The sequence below is a fragment of the Protopterus annectens genome, chromosome 2.part2 (assembly GCF_019279795.1).
Source record: "Protopterus annectens isolate FY-2018-M chromosome 2.part2, PAN1.0, whole genome shotgun sequence".
NCBI classification, from domain to species: domain Eukaryota; kingdom Metazoa; phylum Chordata; order Ceratodontiformes; family Protopteridae; genus Protopterus; species Protopterus annectens.
The window spans coordinates 635,050,446-635,055,339 of NC_056730.1; the positions used below are offsets into that span (position 1 = coordinate 635,050,446).

The following is a 4,894-nucleotide window of genomic DNA, read 5'->3' on the forward strand; positions in this document are numbered from 1 at the left end:
AGTTTAGCAGCTGATTTGTTTCAGCATAGGAGCCAATGTCCTATTCAGTGAGCCGTCCCCAATTAGCTTAATTTCAGCTCAGAGAGAACGGCTGATGCCGGATGGCATAAAATTGTTGTCAATTTTGTTTACCCTGTCAAGAACAAAACAGTGACCCACTGATGAAGTGAATGTGTTCCATACAGCGTACAAAAGGACAAGGAAAGCAGAATAGGATTATGTCTGGGGCTGTTACCATGAGGAAGAAGCTGGTCATAGTCGTGGACGGCACGTGTGGGAAGTCGTGCCTCCTCATCGCTTTCAGCAAGGACATGTTCCCCGAGGTTTATGTGCCAACAGTGTTTGAGACCTACATGATGGACATTGAAGTGGAAGGGCAACAAGTTGAGCTGGCCCTTTGGGATACTGCAGGGCAGGAGGATTACAACCACTTTCGCCCATTATCCTACCCAGGCACCGATGTTGTCCTAATATGTTTTTCAGTGGACAGTCCAAACTCCATGGAGAATATCCCTGTGATTTGGATGCCAGGGATAAAACACTTTTGCCCTTTCATGCCTGTTGTGCTGGTGAGTAATATGAAGGACTTGAGGAATCATGAAAAACTTTGCGCTGACCTGACGAAAAGTAAACAGTGCCCAGTGCGGAGCAAAGATGCTAAAGCCATGGCGCAGCGGATCGGGGCATATGAATACATAGAGGGCTCAGCCAAACAAGAGAAGGTGTCCAGCAGGTCTTTGAGACCGCAACAAAGGCTGCTTTACAGAAAAGACAGAAACCAAACTGAAGAAGATGCATGAGATGCAGCGTGCTTTGAGATGACTTATTGGTTGGGGGGCCTGGGTCGTGGCCGATCTGAAGCTTAGAAGAAAAGCTTGCAGACAAACAGAGTCGTGTTCTCCTGACTTTTACTATCTCCTAAGTATTAGACTAGTACAGGAGCCATGCCATCAGAGACATGTGGAAAGCATAATGCCCAGAGGTACTGCTACTTGCCCTGTGGGATCCAAAGGGCCCAAAGACTTTTGTGCCACCTGATACACTGGCAGTGGCATCGAAAACTTGAAATCCAGCACGGGTGGGCGTATTCTGCGCCTCACTTTATTTATGTTTTTGCATACCCACTGGATGTATTACTGTTTTATAAAATGTTATTCCTCGTTGAGAATGAATTACTGAGCGATAATTCTGAACATTTTACAACACAACAATATCCAGTGATAGGTTACCTTTTTAACAGACTTGAACTGAAGGCTGCATTTAATTGTGATTTATAATTTTTTTTTAAATCGTTACACTCATTCACTTTTAAATGATGGGACCTTTTTAAAAACTGCAAAGCAAATGTGCACATGTGTAGTGGTTGATGTATAGCTGAAGTTGGCTAAAATAGTTTAAGTATTGTGCTTGCAGATGGTACGCAAGGTGCTCATATTTTGATTGATGAATTACATTATGGTGAGAAATAGATATTTCAGAAAAAAAATCTTTGATTGTATTTTATAAAGGAATGATCTAATGTGTTGCCGTCTTGTTTGCCTTAAAATAAAGTACATTATTTTTTATAATAATGCATTCTGTGTGAGTGACTATTTCTGTAGAGCTACCAGAGAAATGTTGGTGATTTCTATAAAATGGCATATACATCAGTGGACAATGTCTGTGCCTGCTGCCATTGTAGTGGTCATCACTGCCTGTTTTTGTTGCAGTGGTAGGGTTGGTCTCTTCTAGTCCCCATAATCTTTTTTTTTTCTCTGTATTGTATTGTGACCCTGAGGCATGGGGAAGGTCTTTTCTTTCCTTTAGATGTGTCAGACATTCCCATGTTCTCTGGGGTAGACATGTTTCAGTCCCAAGGGCCTACACAGCAGATCTCAACTGGAGATACTTATGTATAGGCTCCTTTGCAGTGATTACAAATGCTGTTTGTATTAAATGGATGGTGTCTTTATTGGGGGGGGGGGCAATATCCAAAATTACCTGATTGGTTATGTTCTTAGTGTGTGTTTCTTTTTTATGTTGCCATGATTCAAAGCATCAGTGTACACTTGTCTGGCCAAGAAGTCGAAAGTCAAGCTGTTGTGGTCTTTTTTTTTCCATGTACATCTTTCATCGATTTAAGTTATGCTGGATTTAATTACATTGTGGCATGATTTGTCTTGTTGCAGGGGAGGTTTGAAGTGCTTATGAGGCCAAGTGTGTATATGGAAAACAAGTTCATTTTGCATCTGGATATTGGGATGTGGCATAAGTCCTTGCTGTGGAAATCTTTTTATTTTTTTTATTTTTTGCTAGAAAAAAGAATTATCTATGATTTGGTTGGGGTAAATAGTCCAGTCAACACAGCATGTTAACAAAAAGTAAATATCAGAAGTTGCAACATTATGAGATGTTTCCCACAATATATATAGCAGAAATGAGAGGCATAATTATAAGAGGGATAAGAGCTATCTCTTAATCTGAGCAGATTTGGGTATGCAACTGTTATCAAGAATTATTGGTTTGGTGCTGACTGATTAATTGACATCCTCCTTAAGGTTGACATTACCTACATAGTAGTCATGGACTGAGATGTGCACTGTTAACTGGTTGGCTGTTGAACATGATACATTGATAAGAATGTGCTTTTGCTTACTTTCTCCTTGTCATTCATTTTGTACAGTTCTTTGTTTAGCTGCATTGATCATAGGTTCATAGGTAAGTAGTAGGCTAGCTGCCCTTGAGGGCTGTTTTAAGCCTAGCCATTTTCCATATTTGTGCTCAAAATAACCTATCCCATTTAGTTATAGATTGTCCTTACCCATCCCATTGGTAAATAATTATATATTACTCCTAATGAGAGTAACTGAGATAATCCCATAGATATTGTGAGGGGACCCATGCATGGGATAAAGCATTAAGAAGCTGCTTCTGTCTATTAGTAGTAGAGGGGGCAGTCCCGGGGTGAGTTTCCTGTTTCCCTTCCCTAGATCTAATTTGTGCTTTAATATGAACCCGGATGAAATTTATTTTATGTGGATAGGAGTCTGTTCCATAGGATCATAGGTTGGTACTAGGCCATCAGCCCTAGGGCCTATACAAGCCTAGCCATAACAATTCCCTGGCTATTTCTTCCCACACTATTTACTTCCCTCATCCCCTGTCTAGCAGGGTGACTGACATGATCCCCAGGGTGAATTTCCTTTCTCCCATCCAATCATCAAGGTTCCTTTTGAAGAGAGCCAAGGAGGCTGTCTGCTTGACATGTATGGGCAGACTATTCCAAAGACTGGGCAGTCTCTGGGTCAGGAACCTATCCCTCCAGCATGTTTTGTTTATTGTGATGACAAGGTTTAGATCCCTGGAGCATGTGGCTCTGAGGTATTGGGATTTCTTTAAGTGCAGTATGTCCAACAGCTCTGGGTTTGACATGGCCTTGTATGTTAAGCAGACATCGCCTCTGAGTAGATGATATGCAACAGAGTATAGCTGGAGTTTTTTAAGGCGGTCAGCATAGGGCATCTGCTTTAGGCCTGTGATTCTTTTACTGAGGTATTTCTGCGGCCTTTCCAGTTGTTGCAGATGTCTTGAGAGGCACATACCAAATGGGGTGTTGTATTCTATAATGGGTCTAATGAGGGATGAGTACAGTGGGACAATGACCTCCTTTTTTCTGGATGAAAAGCCTTTAGTGATGAGGTGTGCCACATAGAAGGATTTCCTGACTGTAGTGGCGATATGGTTATTGAAGGTGAGACCACTGTCCACCTGTGTCCCTAAGTCTCTTATCACATTTTCGGTGTTTAGTGTACTGCCACCTATGTGGCAATTCACAGGTACATGTTTTTTTCCTATCCATTTCTTGGCATTGAGCTTGAGCCCATGGCTCTGGCACCAAGCATCCATTTCTGTAAGGCCCTTTTGTAGAGTATCCACATCATTTGGGGATTCAATAATGGCTCCCAGTTTGCAGTCATCTGCGAACTTTGTTAGCTAGATTCCCTTAGTGTTGGCCTGTACTTCAGAGAAGTAGATGCCAAACAAGAACGGTCCCAGGACTGAACCCTGAGGTACTCCACTTGTCACTTATCTGGAGCTGGATTTGGAGTCAACTACTTTTCCAGTGTGGGTTCTGTCAGTAAGCCAGTTGGCAATCCATCGAGTGACATAGGGATTAATCCCCAGAGTGGGGGGTGGTGTCAAAGGTCTTGGCGAGGTCCAGATAGGCTGTGTGGACTGCCTTACCCTCATCCAAGGCTCTGGAGACTGATTCAAAGAAGTCAATCAGATTCAGGAGACAAGATCGGCCCTTCAAAGACCCAAACTGGGTGGGGTCCAGTGTTTGAAGGTTGCCAATATCTTTGTTTATAAGTTCCATGATAATATTTTCCATGGCCTTGCAGATCAGGCTCATCAGACTGATGGGGCAGTTGTTCCCGGGATCCAAGGTGGATCCCCCCTTGTGGAGTGGGATAACTTTAGCTGTGCGTCACTCAGTGGGCACGAAGCCTGAGGTGAGGGTATAAGTAAACATGATACTTAGGTGAGGTGCCAATTCAGTTTGTAGTTCATGTAGTACACAGCCCGGGATGTCATCTTGTCTAAATGGCTGCTGCATTCTTAGCTTTGGAGAGAGCGTTTTTTTACCTTTGTGGCTGTTATTACTGGAATTTGGCAATCTTCAGGTATTGAGATTGGCTGTTTAGGAGGTGAGAGGGGGGTGAAGTTGGCAATGAATCGATCTGCCAGGATATTGGCAATATCCTTTGGATCAGTATATTTAATGCCATTCTGTTGTAGCTCAGAGCAGATCTGAGCATTGCCATTTAGATTCTTGACATAGTTATCAAATGCATTGTGGATGTCTTTGGAATCTGGCAATTTTATTTTCACACATCTGAGCATCTGTGTCCAA

The 4,894-nt window shown here is 42.5% G+C and overlaps 1 pseudogene; it reads left to right on the top strand.

Moving 5' to 3' along the window:
• Positions 1-218: 218 nt before the first annotated feature.
• On the top strand, positions 219-787 carry LOC122796041 (annotated as a pseudogene).
• The last annotated feature ends 4,107 nt before the right edge of the window (positions 788-4,894 follow it).